This window comes from Myotis myotis, unplaced genomic scaffold (assembly GCF_014108235.1).
Source record: "Myotis myotis isolate mMyoMyo1 unplaced genomic scaffold, mMyoMyo1.p scaffold_m19_p_15, whole genome shotgun sequence".
Lineage (NCBI taxonomy): Eukaryota > Metazoa > Chordata > Mammalia > Chiroptera > Vespertilionidae > Myotis > Myotis myotis.
This window is the reverse complement of record NW_023416319.1, coordinates 12,278,162-12,297,220: the sequence shown is the minus strand read 5'-3', so window position 1 is coordinate 12,297,220 and position 19,059 is coordinate 12,278,162.

The following is a 19,059-nucleotide window of genomic DNA, read 5'->3' as shown; positions in this document are numbered from 1 at the left end:
CCAGGAAGGGGAAGCAAGTGAAAGATGCAAGAAGCTACATTTATGTCACAAGTGACGAGGCACTTTTTTAGAGAGTGGAGGGGATGGACTGGGTTTGTAGGAAGAAACACAAATGTTTGAAGAGCTGCGACCCTCTATTATGGAATTTTAAGCTCACCTCTTCACTCTGAACCAACCCTGTGGGAAAAGATTTGGGGAGTGTTCTTTGGGGTATTGTCTGTCTCTAATCGTTTGTGTCTTTTGTAAGAGAACTGAAGTTGTGTACTAAATAAAAGCAACCTAAGTGGCTATGTGTGCATGCACGCATGTGCATGTGAGGATATAAAATGGGAGTTTAAAAAACACGAAACTTAAGAATAAGTGAAATTTTTCTTTCCAGGCAAATCTTCATTAAGGGTTGGGTAAGATGTTAGTGGCAGGGCCAGCGGAGTTACTGATTTAAGTAAGTGTTTATCCAAATTTGTTCCACGGGCCATTAGCCTAATTCTCTGCAAACGCTCCTAGAAAAAGTTTTTGTTTGTATTTTGGCCTTAAAAGCTTGGAGAATAAATATATAAAGCTCCATAGTGCACATTAAAATAGTAGAGAGACTGGTAAGTCTAGTAGTTAAAATGAAATGTATGCTTGGTAAACTTAATTATAAAAAATGCACACACACACAAATAAAAGCATTTATCATGGGCCTATATAACTAGCATTCTGTGAGAAACTGGCTACCACTTTGAATAATTTAAGTTGTACACTACAAAACTAATAAATGCTAAGTTGCCATTGAACTTATACTCATCACAAATATGTGTAGCTTTTTAAAAAATTCTTTCTTGTTGAAAGTATTACATATGTCCCCTTCCCCCCCACCCCATTGACCTCTCACAGGCTATCTGCCACCCAGTCCAGGTCTCCCCCCACACCCCGCAAGCATGTCAAACTTGCGGCCGGTGGGCCACGAGTTTGACATCCTTGCGCCCCCACTATTGTCTGTATCCATTGGTTATGCATATATGCATACAAGTTCCTTGGTTGATCTCTTCCCACCTACCCTCCCTCCCCTACCTTCATGCAGCTTTTAAACCTTCCTTTGTTTTTGGCAGTGGCTAAAGGGAATGCCATCATTTGAGGAATGGGATGTGTTTTCTTTTTTTCTGTAAGTCACAGTAATTCATCTTGTAGGGTAGTAGCAGGGTGAGGAAAATACTATTTTAAACCAAAGTCCATTTATTTGAATGGGTCTTTGCCTCTCCTACAGATACTGATTTTAAGGTGCTAAACCGAATTGTATTCTTCGAGCATTTTTAAAAGGTATAGAGCTGTTTCAGTGAAGGTTAAAGTCAGTTGCTCTTGGATATCTCTTATGTTCATCTGGAGATATTTTTTTCTTCTGAGTTTAATTTAAAAAATCAGCAAATGACTATCATCTGTGACTTGGGGCAATAAATAGTGTTCCAAGCATTCGGATCTCTATTGCTCCAGGAGAGTGGAATTCATGGCGTCAATTAGTCTTAATAGTTTAGTGCCTGATAGATTGGGTTCTTGGGACCATGGAAGAGTAAACAAGTTTCTAGGCTCTAAGGCTGGCTCTACAACCCGAGTGATGTTGGGTGTGTAACTGTTCTATGGTTTAGCCCCATTCCTTCACGTGGAACATGGATGTCATCGTGTCTGTTATGTGGAGATCAAATACACCAAATGAGTTCAGAAGGAACTTTGTAGACCAGAACACGCAAGTTATTAAATTACTAGTTAGGTAGCTGCTCATTATTCAAGTATCGACTCCCAGCTGGTGCTGGGACTGATCTACACCACATTCTACATTTGGCAGCTGCTTCCTGTTAAATTCTGATAGCATGGGAATGGGAGACTGGGAGACTGGCGAAAGTAGAAAGTATTTGCTCTGCCTGTCTCCTGTTATTTTATTTGCTTCTTGTCCTTTTTGTCTTCCTGTCCTGTTAGGGACATCCTAGCAAAGTTCCGTCACCCCAGCAGAGCAGGTTATTCCAGTACCACCAATGGATGCTAACTTGTAGTTTTCCCAACAGCTGCGGATCTATCTTCATCGTGTCTCAGCCTGCCAGACCCACTTCTTCAGAGTTCCAGATTTCAGCCAAATGGGGCAATTCATCTCATCTCAGAGACACCAGCACCAACAAGCAGTGACCCCCTTCTTCTCACAGGTATGAATTTCTTCTCAGGGGGGCTCTGAGTTTCCAAGTTTAAACGATTCCAACCTTACCATTGTTCCTCAACTGTTGGGTTGGTAGCTGCTTTCTGTAGTGTCTCCAATCTTGTTAGCCTCATGCTATATATAATGTTCTTTCTGACTTTTCAAAGCTTCAATATCTAAATAATACTTCTATTTAAATGACATGTATTTTTTTCTGTTTCTTGGATCCTAACTGATAGAGTCAACTGTGAACCAGGATTGGTCCCCACCCCAAATTCACATTCAGTTGGCATATTTAACACAACACAGGCATGTCTTTACTTCTGCAGAAAAGAATGGTCTCGTTCATTAATTAATCATTATAAACATTTTATTCTTTGGTTCTAACTTAATGGTCACACTTTTGCCAGAGATGTGGATCTAATAAATATTTTCCTTTGCTTTGAAACTACTGAGAATGGAAGTGTAACTACCATGTAAGAGGAAAAGCACTTTTTGGCTTCAAGGTTGAGAAGAAATTAGATGGAGGAGTGATTGTGCAAACTGGAAAGTGTACTCTAGGTGTCAAATCCAGAAACAGCAAAAATTAAAACCAGATAAGTAAAATCATTCATTATTCATAGAAAATTAGTTTGTGGACTGGAAGTCTTCAAATCCAAAACTAATTTAAAGCTCAGAGGCCTGATGTGATAGGATGGCTTATAAAGTGAAGATGAAGTTCTTTAACTTTACAATGATTGGTTATTGCAGTGGGGGAGGATTGGTTCAAAATGATTTATCTTATACCATTTTAGGAAGATGAATTAAGTTTATTTTATGACTATCAGGGATATAGTTTTGCTTATATGACTTAAATGAATTTGCTCAGGAAATTTTCAAGTTTCATCTCCATTTGTAGTTTACTTTCACAATCGGTAGGCTTTTTATCAGCTATAGCTCAATGTTAATATGGCGAAATATAGGGTTGGTATTTCTGGATTGTTTATTTTTGCCTCCTTATATGAAAAAAAATGCCCTGAAGATTCCTATTTGAATCTCCCAATCTGTAAATATTGGCTACTATTTTTTTAAATTAAATACTGTACTGTGTAGACCGCCTCGATGCCGGACATGCAAAGTTCTCCTGTGAACCAGATTTGGTTCACTGAGCATTTGTTGACAACGTTTATTTTAGAGAATTCAGAACCTTGACTGGCAGCCTTCTCTGAATGCATAGTACTACATGGTAATTGTGGTTGCAGCAAAAGAGGAAGAAAAAGACCCTCTAATCAAGAGGAAAGACTCAGTTATTAATAGAAGCAATTGATAACATAATCATGATTTCAAAAAGATATATCACTAAATAAGTGCTCCCTATTTCTGTTACAATTTAGGAAAGTAAAACATTACAAGAGTCCCTGTTGAGAAATTTTAAGAATTTAGAACTAGAAGGATACTCTTAATACTTTACAATCACTTGAATATAATTTACATTTCCTTCCAAATATAGACCTTAAAATACTAACATCAAGTTTTAGACAAATGGATGGTGTTGAAGCTATTTGTAACAAGTCACTGCTATTCTCTAGGGCACATTTGACAAGTTTGGGTTAAGACTGAAGGAAGGCACACTCACAGAATGGTCTTTGTAGGTCACATGTCTAAAGAACTCTTTTTTAGATGATGGTACTCGGTCAGTATGAATCAATAAATATTTTGCATATGGTAGCAGATATTGACTATATTATTTATATTGAGAATATTCCCATTTTGAAATGTAAATGAATTTCAAGCAATCATACATCAAGAAGTCAGTCACTGAAGTTCCTATTATTGCTAATTGTTTGGGAGCCATCAAACAAATTCTAGTCTTTTCTTTCCTTGTTTTTGCTCAAATACTTCCATTTGCCTGGATGTCTTCCCCTTTTACTCTCTGTCCACCGGTCAGTTCATTGACTATTCTTTATGGTACAGCTTCCAACTAACCTCACAAGGATTTTTCATGTGGCTTTAATAAAAATCAATTATTTCTATTTTTTTCTCACAGTATATTATTTGTGTGATTGACTCCCATAGCTCCATATTTCTTTTTCTTTCTTAAAATATTTCAAGCCAGATTTTAATAACTCTATGGCTATTTTCAACATTGCACCTTCAGTCTTTCATCTTTCTCTTTAGACATTTACAACAAGTTCATAAACACACATTATAATCATAACCTATGGATGGAGAATTCCAAAATAAAAACTGGTATCCATTCCCTCTGAATTACAGACTGGTGATACTACCTGACTATGGGGTATACTCATCAGAAAAAATCACACAGGCTGCTTCAGAAAAGAATATGAACAGTATTTATCTATTCCAACAAACTTTTTTATTTCTATAGTGATTTGTTTCAACACATGGCATTATCCTCTATCCCAGTGAAGGAGAACCTATGACACACGTGTCAGAGGTGACACGCGAACTCATTTTTTTTGGTTGATTTTTCTTTGTTAAATGGCATTTAAATATATAAAATAAATATCAAAAATATAAGTCTTTGTTTTACTATGGTTGCAAATATCAAAAAATGTCTATATGTGACATGGCACCAGAGTTAAGTTAGGGTTTTTCAAAATGCTGACATGCCGAGCTCAAAAGGTTCGCCATCACAGCTCTATCCTGATGATAAAAATCCATCTACTTTTTCCTTCCTCTGTCATCCAAAGCTAGTAAGTCACTGTTGAGTCTTAGCCTCAGGAGTTTCCACGGTGAAAACTGAGATGAAAGAAAGAGGTAGGCCACTCCAGCATGGTAGGTAGCAGGTTGTATAAGCAAGGCTCGTCTTAGGTGGCTGCAAGGTTAAGTAGATCTCTGCACCAACCTGCCAGAATCTTAAGTTTATGTGGAGGCCTTACCTGACCTTGTACCATCCGTATGGTCTCAACTCAACCTTACAGCCTCAAGGCTATATCCTTGAAATGTCTTCCACTATTGGGCTAGTTCATTCCAATGGGGATGGGGTGGGTGAGGAACCTCCAATTGCCCAGTTCCAGCTCTTGGATCAACCTGCATCAGTTCCTTTCGAGTACCTCTTCCAACATTTTTCTTTTCTTTTTTTTTTTTTTTAAAGCAGGAAGGTGTAACCTATCAAAAAGTCTTAAGAGCCATATTACCCATATGCAATGAGGGATCCTGTCTGGTTCCTAGTTTGAAGAAACTAAATATTAAAAAATTAACACAATATAGCCTGGATGGTGTGGCTGAGTGGTTGAATGTCAACCTATAAATCAGGAGGTCATGGTTCAATTCCAGGTCAAGGCATATACTTGGGTTGTGGGCTGGATCCCAAGTGTGGGGCATGCAGGAAGCAGCCAGTCAATGATTTTCTCTCATCATTGATGTTTGTCTCTCTCTCCTTTTCCCTTCCTCTCTGAAATCAATATATATATTAGAGATACATACTTAAATATTTATAGATAAAATATATAATGTCTATGATTTGCTTTAAGAATCTTATGATAGGGTGGAATAAATAGCTGGGAATATAGATAACAAAATACTCTTTAGTGTTTCTAAAACACACCCTACTTCTTGACATTCCTACTAATAATTTTCTCAGTTCTCCTTATGCCTACTGCAGAAGTCATTCATCTCTTATTGATATTCCTACAATAGCTCTGAAATGGTCTTAACTCTGTCAAACCTTCCCCTAGCCAATTCATTCTAAACATTTAGACATGTTTTTGAAACACAAAGTTGATCAGTTCCCTTGCTTAAAATCCTCTGTGGCACAAAGTTCAAATTCTTTGGCACAATTTACAAAGATATTTATTATCTGGTTTCTCCTTTCCTATTTTATCTCTATTACCTATGTACAGTTTACTCATGTAAATACAGAGAATTTCCTTTATTTTAATAATATGATCTTATATCTCCTGTCATAGCAACACATTTGAGAGGCCATTCATGACCTCTTTAGCTTTTTCCCAACATATATTAAATATTTTAATGCTTATTCAATGTATTATGAATATTTGCTTCCTTGTCACTCCAATTAGATCAGAGATGTCAGCGGTTATTAGCTACTTGTCAGCTCCTATGGTACATGAACCTGTGTGTTGAGAGTAATCTGAGGCTTTGCCTAGGTTCACTGGGTGAAAAATATGCCATGGATAATCGGTAATGTCTGCAAAGAAAGAGAGAGGAAGAGATGAGTGGTTGATGGTGATGTTACTAAGTACCTTAGAATACAGTTCAAGACCTTCCATCTGTCTACTCAAATTCAGCACTTTGGCCTTTTTTCCTTTGAACTCCCCTTGCAACTATAACCATTGCTGGTTATTGTTGCATACTCAGAATAGGGAATAGCAGTAACTCCTTGCTACTTATAATATGTTCTAGCTTAATGCTTAATTAAATTAGTAAATATATGGAAAGCATCCATTATGAAGCCTGGAACATAGTCAATGGAATATATGAATTAGCTGCTGTTAATATTACTATTTTAAAGAATGATTATAAGTGTTATATAATAAGGAGGCCTCCTTTATTTCCTGTAAATGGTCTGCATAATATCTCTAGTTTTCTCAATTGTTTCTAACGTAGCCAGGTTTCTAAAACTTCCACTAGCATTCTGTGTGTATACTCTAGTTATTCTTTCTTAGAATGTAAAACCTAGAACTGGCCCAATAAGTATTATCTAAACAATACATACAACAATGGAGGTTTTACTTCCCTGAACCAAAATCATGTCTTAAAGCTACTTAACTCTGCATGGCTTGCTAACTTGACAGCTCACTCCTGTGCCACGGAGCCGTTTCCACATAAACGTATCCGTCTACATTCCAGCATGGTTTACAACCTTTGTTCTGCCTTCCTATTCTGATTAGATTAAATTAAATTTGTTCTACCTCCAAATTTTTCAAGGATTTATGGATTTTAACTCTTTGGTTCATTTTTCTTCCTAGGAATAGAAGTTTCAGTACTTTTACTGTAACTATGACAACAATTTTCCCCTTACTATGATTTGAATCTTCTCTCTGCTCTCTGGCTTCCAGCTTCTCCGCGCTAATCTCATTTCATATAGAATGACATCCTTTCATGACACAGTTGTCATTGAAAAGGGGAGGCTATTTGGGGGGGGGGGGGAGTTGCTGCTTTTGAGCAAGACTTAAATATTTATCAGCCAGGCACTGTGCTGAGCACTTCACATAGATTTTTGCATTGAATCTTCACAACAGCCTATGTATTTGATAGTGAAATCCAAATTTGACAGAGAGGGAGATAGTTTAACTGCCCAAGACCACAGAGCTGGTTAGTGATGAATCCAGAATTCAAATGCAGGAAGCAACTTCTCAACACTGAGCTTCGATTCTGTGCTTTAGTGAAGCATTCACTAACTCCTGTAATTGTACTCCAGTTAGCATCTAATTATGTAAAGTTGTATTTTGTTCTCTGTTGGTAACAGCAAGCTTAGTTCTCCAGTGTTAGCTAAGTACTCTGACACTTGGGACACTTCCTGTTTCCCTGCATAGTCCCTCAGGATCTAGCACAAAACAAATTCTGTATGTGCTCTCAAATCCCATTTTATGAGCAATATTGAACAGAAGAGAACATTTGAGGAAGGAGAAAAGGTAGATTGTCCTATAGTGACACAAATAATAGAGTCAAAGGGATAATTCAGCAAGGAGCTGAAGTCCCAGCCCTACCACTAGATAATACGTGTCTCTAATGATTTATGTGTGAAATACCCCTGGGTAAGAAGAGGCCAGTCACAACTGTTTAAACAGCCATTAAGGTTGAATAATGTATGCTCTATATTTAATTCATGAGGATGCAAACCCTAGAAATTTGCATACAAAAAAGGGTCAAATTCCACATTTTTGGAATAGTTCCTTTGAACTTAAGTAAGGAAGAAATTATTTCGCAAGGAACACACTTTCTACCATCTCACAAATAAATAAATCATCAGTAATATATTTTCCAACTGCTGACCATAACCTTAGGGGTTAAAAGAGTTGTTTTTTTCTCTGCCTGCCCTCTTAGCTGTTCCAATAATTGTGTACTTAATTGCCTAATGAGTAATGGTGTAGATTTTACATACTTCTGAAAAGTGGTTGTCCTAGGTATGTTTTCCATAAAACTGACTTCCATGTGTATTTAAAGGAGAAGTGAATCTTACCATCTGATGACAGGCTGTGAATTCAAAACCAAGGGATGTCAAGGGCTCTGAGAGAAAATGTATGTACTCTCTGACAGCATAATTACTATACTGTCAAATTTTTAACCATTTCCAAAATATCACTTAATATTTCATCCATCGCTTTTACCATCAAATATATCATTTGATTTATTAGTTAACAATTAGAAACTTTTATATTTTTTTAAATGTCTAATTTAACTACTTAATGAGATGCCATAACCACACAGTTAATAGTACACTCATACTGAAAGCAGGTATAAATATTTCTGTCATAACCTGGGGCATTAGGAGAGGGAAACTCCATAAGATTACTGCTTATTAGGTATTATTGTCTAGGTTGGTAGGACCCACAGGCCAGGAGATTACTGCCATTGAAAAGACAGCTACTAAGAAGGGGACATGTCCTGACCTGGGTTATGTGGGAGGGCACTTCAGTATCTCAGGTGGCAGAGTGGACAGGGGGCTGTGGACAAATGCCTTCACTGTAGTTTCATTGAGGAAAAAGTGGTGAGAAAGGGTACGCATGCTTACTGTTGGCTAGTCTGAGTAATTTCGGAGGGCTGTGGAACATAGGTGCTGCCCCTACTTGTCTGCCACTTGGCCCTGGGGTGATTAGGGCAGGAGTCCAATCCGACTCAGAGTGTGACAGTCTGATAAAGCAGGTGGTTGGGGGGTGTGGGCTCTCAAGTGGCACCTTTGCATTTGAAAAGAATGCTCTTGGGTAAATGGTTTACTGTCTCCTGGAATTTTGCTGGCTGTGGGTGGTGCAGTTCCTCCTGGGTCAGGAAGCCCCAGATGTCAGAGCATCAGACTATAGAAAATAGAAGACATGGCTAATACTATGACACTTAGCAAGGCTCACAAGTCACAAAGCCAAAAGCACAAGAGAAATGGTTAAGAGCAGTGTAATTTTTCAAAGAGAATTTCTTTTCCACCAATACTCCTATTCACTTTATGATAGACTATTAACAACTTTGCGGTATGACACACATATGGCCTATATTTAAATATGAAATTTAATTTTGATATGTCTGTACCTATGAAACTAACATCATATGTTTATTTGCTGTCAATATATGTCCTTTGAAGCATCAGTTGAATCTTTTGCCCAATTTTTAATTGTTTACTTTCTTAAAGAATTTTGAGAGCCCTTTATCTCATTATATATTCTAGATATATCTTTTAATATAGATAGATAGATATGATTTGCAAACATAGCAGTCTGTGGATTATTTCTTTTTTGTTTTCCTAATGTCTGAGGAACAGAAGTTATGTTATTTTGATGAAGTATAATTTATTACATTTTTCCTTTTATGTACCATATATTAGTATCATAGCTAAATTTTTTGTTTCATATGTAATCTATAATTTTTTTCTAGGTTTTCCTGTAGAAGACATAATTTTGAGGTTGGCATTTAGGTCTAGAATCTACTTTGAGTTAAATTTTTATAAAGGTTGTAAGGTATAGATTTCTATTCTTTGCATATATATCAGATATTTTTAGCACTGGTATAGAAAAAACTATCCTTTATCAATTTTTTTTCAAATATAATTTATTGAAGACAAATGTGTGGGGTCTCTTTCTGAACACTCTACTGACCTATTTGTCTATATACCAATTCTACATTTTTAAAACTCTAGCTTTGAAACAAATTTTAAAGGTAGGTAATATAATAAGTTTTCCAACTTTGCATTTCGTTTTTTAAAGTTGTTTTGGCTCTTCCAGGCTTACTGCATTTTAGGCTTATCTTGTCAATTTCTACAAGGAAAACTGCATGAATTTTTGTTACAGTAATGTTTGAATCTATAATCCAACTTGAGGAGAATTGATCTTGTATCAATAATATTGTCATTTTATCCATGGGCATAGTCTAACTAGTTAGGTCTTCTCAGCAATGTATTTTAGGTTTTACTATACAGGTCTTGGATATTTTTATCATATTTCCCCCTAATTTTATATTATAACTAGAGGTCCAGTGCATGAAATTGGTGCACAGGGGGCAGGGGGGTGTCCCCCGGCCTGACCTGCATCCTCTCACAATCTGGGACCTCTTGGGTAGGGTCCCTAGGCCTGGCCAGCGGTCAGGGCCTATTGGGGCTTTCCTTCCCCCAGCTGCCAGCAGCTGGCCCTGCCCCTACCACTGCCACTGCTTGCCATCTGTGTGGTGCTGCCCTCCCCTCCCCCGCCACCAGTCACCTCCCTCTGTGGGTGACAGGCATGGGGTGCGATTGCTTGGCTGGCCTGGGCCTCCTACTTTTGGGTGATTGTGGAGCCCCCTTCCCTTCTCCCCCCCATCAATCACGCCTTATGGTATATCTCATAAGGTTTTTAATGTAAACTATCAACTCATCTGCAAATAAAGATCTTTTTTTTAATTTTCATTCCAATTTAGATGCCTCAAATTATTTCTCCTGCTTCCCCAGGCCCCTTAACCACTTGAGTTGACACCATTCATCAGAGTGGTAAATGTTAGTCTACCTAAAGACTAGGACAGATCTTATATAACCTGTGTACCATCCTGGCCCTAGAATCCAGCACAAAACAGGCACTCCATAGCTGGGCTCTGGGAAGTCATTAACATGATCATACTTGAGATTTGGAAAGAAAGCTCTTGCTATCCTGTGAAGAGTGGTTAAGATGTGCAAGAATGTCAGTGAGAGACCACCTAGAAGACTAGTCCGGGCAAGATCAAAGGTGGGCTTGGGTAGTGACAGAATGGGTAGAAGCACACTATTGATAACAAACAAAAAATGGGTGAAACGTGAAACTGAGCACAGTGGCTGGTGTGTAGGTAGAACTCAAGAAACACTTCTTATGAGTGACTTGAAAAAATTGGGGGGGCGGGGTTCAAAACCAAGCTTCATGCTTTGGCAGTGGCCTTAGTGAGAATCCAGACTGGACTTTCTCCCAAATGTTGCCAGTTATTGAAAATCATAATCTACCATAATCGAGTTAGCAGTGTTTGCTTTTCTCTTATGACATTTGAATCTTTTATTTGACCAAGTAATGTTCTTTGATAACCTCTTTCTCTATCCCTCTTTAAAAATGTTTTTTACGTTTTAAGTATAATAATCACGGACTAGTGACATATGTATTCTTTCCATCGTTGGTTAAATAGAATCAGCTTAAAATGATCAAGCTCTGAGACTTACCTGTGAAAGGCGTTATTTCATGTACAGTGGGGCCTTGACTTACGAGTGTCCCGACTAACGAGTTTTTCGAGATAGGAGCCGTGTCTCGGCCGATTTTTTGCTTTGAGTTGTGAGCTAAAATTCAGGTTACGAGCCAGCTTCAGATACCCCACCGCTAGTTGGCGCAGCGAACGTCACAGTGAACGCCACAACATCAGCCGAGCATCACGTGTCTCACTTGTTCACTTTTTGATTTGACATACGATAAGAGTAATTTGAGTTACGAGCTCTGTCATGGAACGAATTAAACTCGTAAGTCAAGGCCCCACTGTATACTGTAATGTCTTAGGAATGAAGAAGGTAATTGAATTGGGCTAATAAGCTCTATTTGGTATCTTTAGGCTTGATCATCTTGGCATGGCACAGACCAGACAGTGTTGATCAGTCAGTGTGGAAGAGAGAGGATTGATTAGGGTGTCCGACAGGGATGCTGACTTCCTATAGAGTGATTATGTGCCTGTATTGTGTATGTTTATTTAGAGTGCAATTCACCATGGAAGAGGAAATGTCCTTCACCAGCTGGTGGCCTCATGCCTATTCTCACTGGCCAGGACTTAAGCTAAGTACCAGACATTATGGAAATTAGTACTTTGTTCTGAAGTCTGTGACCAGAGCACTCCTTGCTGTTACCTGTCTTTCCCCTGCTGGAAAAGGAATTTGAATGGTGTGTCTCCATGTTGGCCACAGATGTGGTGTGATGCTAGCATATACCAGGATTGTTCTGTTTAGAATTATACATTGAGGTAAACCTGACTTATGTTTTTCTTCAGATAAAATAATGCACATTATAATAACCTCCCATAATTGCATGAAGCATCACTGTGAGAGCTTATCTTTAGTTGTGTCAAAAATGTCTTGCCCTAGCTGGTTTGGCTCAGGAGATAGAGCATCAGCCTGTGGACCAAAGGGTCCCGGGTTCGATTCCAGTCAAGGGCATGTACCTCAGTTGCAGGCTCCTCCTTGGCCCGGGCCCTGGTCAGGGCTAGGAGGCAACCAGTCGATATGTTTTCTCGCAGTGATATTTCTGTCTTTCCCTCTCTCCTCCACTCTCTAAATATCACTGGATATCAGGTGAGGATTAAAAAAAAAAGTCTTGATTGTTCAAAATAGTAAAAAATGACATGGCACTAGGGTAACATGGAGGTAAGGGGTAAGGGGTTATATCTACACTAGATGAGCTGGTGTGCTGTTCTCAGAAAGAAGAAATCAAAGGGTACTCGGGAGAAGGGATGGTGTATGGGGGAACAATGGTACCAGGCAAGTGGCCTCCAAGGTGACTGTGACATTTTTTCACAGTGAAATATAACAAACCAGAGGACCAGAGGGCCTTGGCTGATAGAGGGGTCTGTGGAAATGGGTGCGAAAAAAGTGGCTGTTCCTTTTAAGCCTTCGGTATGACCTGTCTGCAAGCCTTGCTCCTTGTCTAAAGCTCAGATGTGGGACAGAAGCTGCCTCAGCCACTCCAGGCAGAGCCCCAAGCCCCCCAAGTCTGGTCCAGGCCCTAGGGCAATGGGCCTGGCTTAGGGACAAAACTGCAAATTCCTAGAACATGGCTGGTGCTGTTAGCTGAGTTGCACTCCTCTTCCCCCACATCCCACTGGTCCCTAGACACATAGATTAGTCTCACAGGGTCTTTAAAAATGTATGTGTCCAAGGGACAAAATGTTCAAGTTACAAATAGTGTCCTGAGGTAGAAGAGTCCCAATAAGAGTAGAAAATCTTATTTTCCGTAATGGGAAGGTCACATGACATCATCTAACTTGTTACAGAATTTCTTAACCACGTTTAAGTGGAAGTGAAAGTGAGCTGAGTGCCTGTGTAATGCAATAGAATGGACACTGGGAAGGCCTCAGGAGGTCTAATTGTGCTTAATTCTTATGTTGCCTTCTTTTGTGACCTTAGGTTAATCTTTTCTGTGTTTGATTACATAAGGAATACCTGGTCTAATATTTAAGCAAGTATTTGATTTATTATTTAAAAAGAACAAAAAGATGACTTCACAGTAGTTATCTTGGTTAGGAAGTTTCAATGAGCGCTCAAGAAGGCTTCTAGGGGTTGGTGATGTTCACTGTCTCGATGGAAATGCCAATGATCTGGATGTATTCACTTTGACAGGAAATCTATCAAGTTGTGTCTTTATCTGTTTACTTTCCTATACATGCTGCACATAATTTTTTAAAAAATCACTTTGCAAAATTTCCAGTAGCCATCTCAAACCCTTATTGAACAAAAGGCCAACTGGAAATATATTTCTGCCCTGCTTCATGATCGTATTTGTAGAGGTTTACCAGTTTCCAAAGGAAACCAGAGGTGAAAAGTACTTTTAGAGGAAAATAATACCAGTAGCAACCTTGGCTTTTCATCAGAATGGGCTATTTTAGGTAGTTCATCCTTATTTGGATGATCACCCTTAGGTTAAACTGCTTCTGAGGCATTGCATATTTAATAAATCAGGGATGGGGCATTAGCTGCGGCCTGTAGTGATCCAAACCTGACACTCTTTAGCAGCCATATCATTGCTCTGTGGTGTTATCACTCCACAGCACAATGAAACAGGATATTAAGCTTGTCAAGACATAGGGAGACTAGAGCATATGAATCAGATTGCAATCCATCTTGTTAAAACAGAACACATTTAGATAAATGCACCCCTTTATTTGCTATTAAACCAAACGTTCAATTACAATGGAAGCTACATTTAAAATGAAAGGGTCTAAATAGTTCAGGGTTTTGAAGATAGGAACTCATATACCTTGTATTCTGAACTGAAGTAACTTCAGACCATGAAACAACAGAGAGATAAGGACCCATTTAAAATGAGATCCTGCTCCTGAACAGGCACCAGGATTAGGGACTTTGAGATACAGCCTCTTGACTAAGATTGACAGAAAATAGTATCATCTTATAAATGTCAGTGCCTGAAGGGCTCAGAGTTAGTGTTAGAAAAGTAGAGTTTTCTAAAAGGATTCATAAGAATGTAAATTATACAACCATTGTGGAGAGCTCTCTGGAAAAACCTTAATAAAATTGACGTGATGCTTAGGCGGTGACTCAGAATTTCCACTCCCAGACATGCCCCAGAGCAATATGCTTATCAGACATCAGCCCTGTACAGACGTTCATCACAGCCCTGTAGTAATAGTAAAAATTGGAAATAACCTAAATTGTATTAACATAAGAATGAAAAAACAAATTATTATGCATTAATAAAAAGGGATACTAAAAAAGAGTGGAAATAAATAAAGACATAAATCAACATGAATTTATCTCACAAACACTTATGGGTGAAAAAGCAGGTTGCAGAGACTATGAATAAAATATAAAGTTTAAAAGCATGCAAGGATAATGTTGTAAATTATTGTTGTATAGCTTAGGAATCCATACACGAGTGGGAAAGATAGAGATCAATGGAAATGATAAACATTGGACTCATTATAGCAACTACTTCTGAGGAAGGGAGGGGCGCAGGTATTCAATGAGTCTTGTGGTGGGTTTAGTTACTCATTGTATTAGTCACTGTGCCTTTCTGTATGTCAGAAACATTTTTAAGGAAAAAAAAAGTTGTGTAGCTTCTACTTTGGGTGATTCTACCAATTTAGGGCCTGAGAAAGAAACACGAGAATTAATAAGCCATCCTTCTTTATCTCAGAGACCTTAAATTTCAGTGCAAAGTGGTGGTCCTCAATATTGGTGTGTGTCTGAAAATAGGAATCTATGTTTCTAATATTCAACTTTTTTTCTTATATTCTTTCTCATTTTTCACCATCCACCCTGTGACTGTGCCATGACCCTCTTCACCATTGGTAGACGCATGATTCATTTTCTCTGCAATGAAATCACCAATTCTTTGTACCATATAGACACTCTTAAGAGGAGGGTATACCCTTCAAAATGATGTACACGCAGTGCAAAGACCTCACGACTGAGTTCAGGATTTGTTCCTAAATAAATTAATGCCCAAGACACATTTGATTCTCTTCTTAGACCTTGCTCGGGCCCTCCCAGGCTCTACCAAAGTATACCTCCCCCAAAACAAGTCCTCACCCAGTGTCACCCATCTTTTTACACTGCTTTAAATCTCCTGGGGTCCTCTTCTTTCTCTTATGTGAAATTTAACTTGTAGAAATTTCCCAGCTCAGTGGCTTTCAGGAAGCTTTCCAATGTTTGTGTGGAGCAGGGGTCCTCAAACTACGGCCTGCGGGCCACATGCAAATATAAATATTGTATTTGTTCCCGTTTTGTTTTTTTACTTCAAAATAAGATATGTGCAGTGTGCATAGGAATTTGTTCATAGTTTTTTTTTTTTAAATTATAGTCCGGCCCTCCAACGGTCTGAGGGACAGTGAACTGGCCCCCTGTTTAAAAAGTTTGAGGACCCCTGTTTGGAGTATGAGTGACATCTCTAGCTCCCTGAATTCTTTGGTTTCTGTAGGAATTCATATCTTCATCACACACATCTTTTGCCTCTGAGCCCTTGAACAGATTCTGTCCTAGAATCATCTGATCTACCGTATATTGTCTCCTGGTCAAGTTTTTGCCTGATCCTAGCCAACAGTTGCTCTAATTAGTAGAATTCAAGTGCAATGTAAAAGCTAAGGAACACATACATAACTCATATTTAGAGTAGAGAAAAGATTAGTAAGCAATCTTTAGATTTTCTCGTCTTCAGTTTGCCGTTGTTCAGCTCAGAAGACTAAGCTGCAGGCTCTCTTAATATTGTAGTAATTAATATTCAGCGTGTGATGTTTCATTTTATTCAATTTATACTTCCTGTGCTCTGCCAAACTGCATTAAAGAGAAAACTTTAGAAGCCAAGGTGAAGGATGGTGTTAAATTATATTCACTTAATGTAATGTTGTCTAGGGCATTTGGAGAGTACACAGTTTATTAATAAATATTTTGTCTGAGGTTCTTGTGTAGGCAGGGGTAATACAAGTTAGATGTAATTTTGAGTGTGGATGGATGGATGCACAAACAAAGGTGTTGGGTGCTGTTCATTAGTCCCCAAGGGAGCTTGTTTGGTGAGAAAGGTCTGAAGAGCAGTGGAGACAGGGACCAGGAGCCAAACTTACCTCAAACTCGAGCCTTTGCCCAGAGTGGATTCCTAGAAGGTAGCATCCAAGGAGGAAAACTGGTGGTCCCAGGTCTCTGATTCCCTCAAAGCTCCTAGGAGGGGATCATGATTAAGAAGCCAATTCATCTTCTGACCCTGAGACCATCTGTGCTCATCTAGAAATCCTTATTAATACCATGGCTTCTATTAGGAATGTTTCTAGATTTTAATCTTGCTTGCCAGATTGTTACCCCAAGGTGTCCTCTTTCCAGTGGAAACACATTTTCTAATTGATATCCCAGAGGGGATGCCTTATGCTAATTTGCACAGAATCCCCACATAGGCCCTACCTCAAATTGTAGCCAGTGGCACAGGAGGTTTTATATGTATTTTACATCATCACATTTTTTTGGGAAGGGGGTTGTCACCTGGAGATGGCTTGTGCAATTTTTTTCTTACTTTTGGAAGGGGCATCATCTGGCTTCTGTGTTTCACCCAAATGCTAGGTCTCTGAGGCTAAGTTTTGGCTTCAGTTTTCTCCACGGTCTGTTAGACCTGTCCATGGCTCCTGAGAAGAAGATGGACATGGCTTCTGTCATGTGAGTAATAGATGAATGATAGTAGCTAAACTTCTCCAGTGTTTGCCATGATACCCGCTCGAAGCTAATTGCTTAACATTCTTTAGTGCTCTTTGTGCTCATAAAAAATTTATAGGTGAATTTTTGAATTCTAATTTTATAGGAGAAGACAGTGAGGCTCAGATAAAGTCGATACTATATGGTCACAAGATGATGGAGGTGGCATTTAAACCCAGGTTTCTTCAACTGTAAAGATCTTATTCTAACCACTCCACCTTATGGCTTCTTTCCAGAGTTCTTGTGATACATCAGTAATACAATTTTTGTGATAATTATGTCATTATTTTATTCTATTTCAGTCCTCATACGATTGCATATTAACTGTGTGATGTGTCCTCTCTCAGAAACCTCTCTGAGCCGTGGGTATGTCATTTTTAATGAAATACCTGCTGATGTTTGTTTCTTTGAAACTCAGATTTACTTATTTATTCGTTTTACATTTATTCACCTATTTTTTTAAAAAGTATATTGACTTCAGAGAGGAAGGGAGAGGGAGAGAGAGTTAGAAACATCAATGATGAGAGAATCATTGATTGGCTGCCTCCTACACACCCCCTACTGGGGACCAAACCCACAACCTGAACATGTGCCCTTGACTGGAATTGAACAAGGAACTTTTTGGTCCACAGGTAAACACTCTATCCACTGAACCAAACCAGCTAGGGCAACATTTTTTTTTTTTAACTCTTGTCACATACCAGGCACCTTTCTAGGTTATAAGAAAAGACTGAACTAGAAAGATAAGGGTACCACTTTAATTCCATTGGGGGTAATCTATAAAGAAAAAAAGTAAAGAAAATAAAATAGTAAGATAATAGAATATAAAGGATATGCTTTAAGAAAAAGAAGATGGTGGTATTTGAAGAGGTGATATTTGAACAGAAACTTTAATAAAGTGAAAATGAGATGGCTAAGACCTAAAGAGATAACTTCCCAGGTTAAATAAAAGACACATTTAGAGGTCATGAGGTGGGAAAGAATTTAGGATGTTCAAGAAGCAATGGGTTGGGTTCAAACCATGGATGTAAAAATACTTTTCAAATTATGCCTTGGCAAAGATTGTTCGTATGTCTTTTGCATTATACTTTTTCTTTATTTAGTGTTAGAGAAATAGCTGGAAAATTCTTTTATCTCTCTTCCATATTACTAGTAAGTCAGTGACCCAGTGATGCTACTATATATATATATATATATATATATATTTATACCAATTACATAAGATTCTGGTAAAGCAAAGAAAAGCTGCTATTGAGTGTGGGTTATCTTGTAATCACTGTGATATAATTTGTTTGTAGTTCACATAAGTCAAACCATATAGCTATTTGAAGCCAGTTTTCTTGCCAGTCAGTCAAAATACACATGTTCATGTGTTTGAGAAACGGTCAAGTTCATACTAAAATATGGTGTGAGTTGACCTTACCTGCACATAATTTTATGAAACAGTAAATGCCTACTGGAAAAATTTGTGCACCATCTGTTACACAGTAAGTGTTGAGTGGCTAAATATTTTGCCATTTGAAAAAATATCACAGAATCTCAGTAAAGAGAATTTCAGTATCCTGAAGGGCAATCATCTGCAGTCAAGACAATTTCCCTGTCCTAATTTAGTAATCTTTAACACAATAAACAAGCTTAGGTAATATTTTATTTTTAAGCTTAGGAATAAATTTCTATTGACACAAAATATAGCAGTGGAATTCCAGGGAGTGACATATTACGTCTGGGTACCTTGGCTCAAAGGAGCCAAATACATTAGCGCTACTATGATGAATGGCCTAAGAATTGCTAATGATCAAAATAAATGCACATTGCCCTGCATGACAGATGTGTTGGTCTCCATACACAG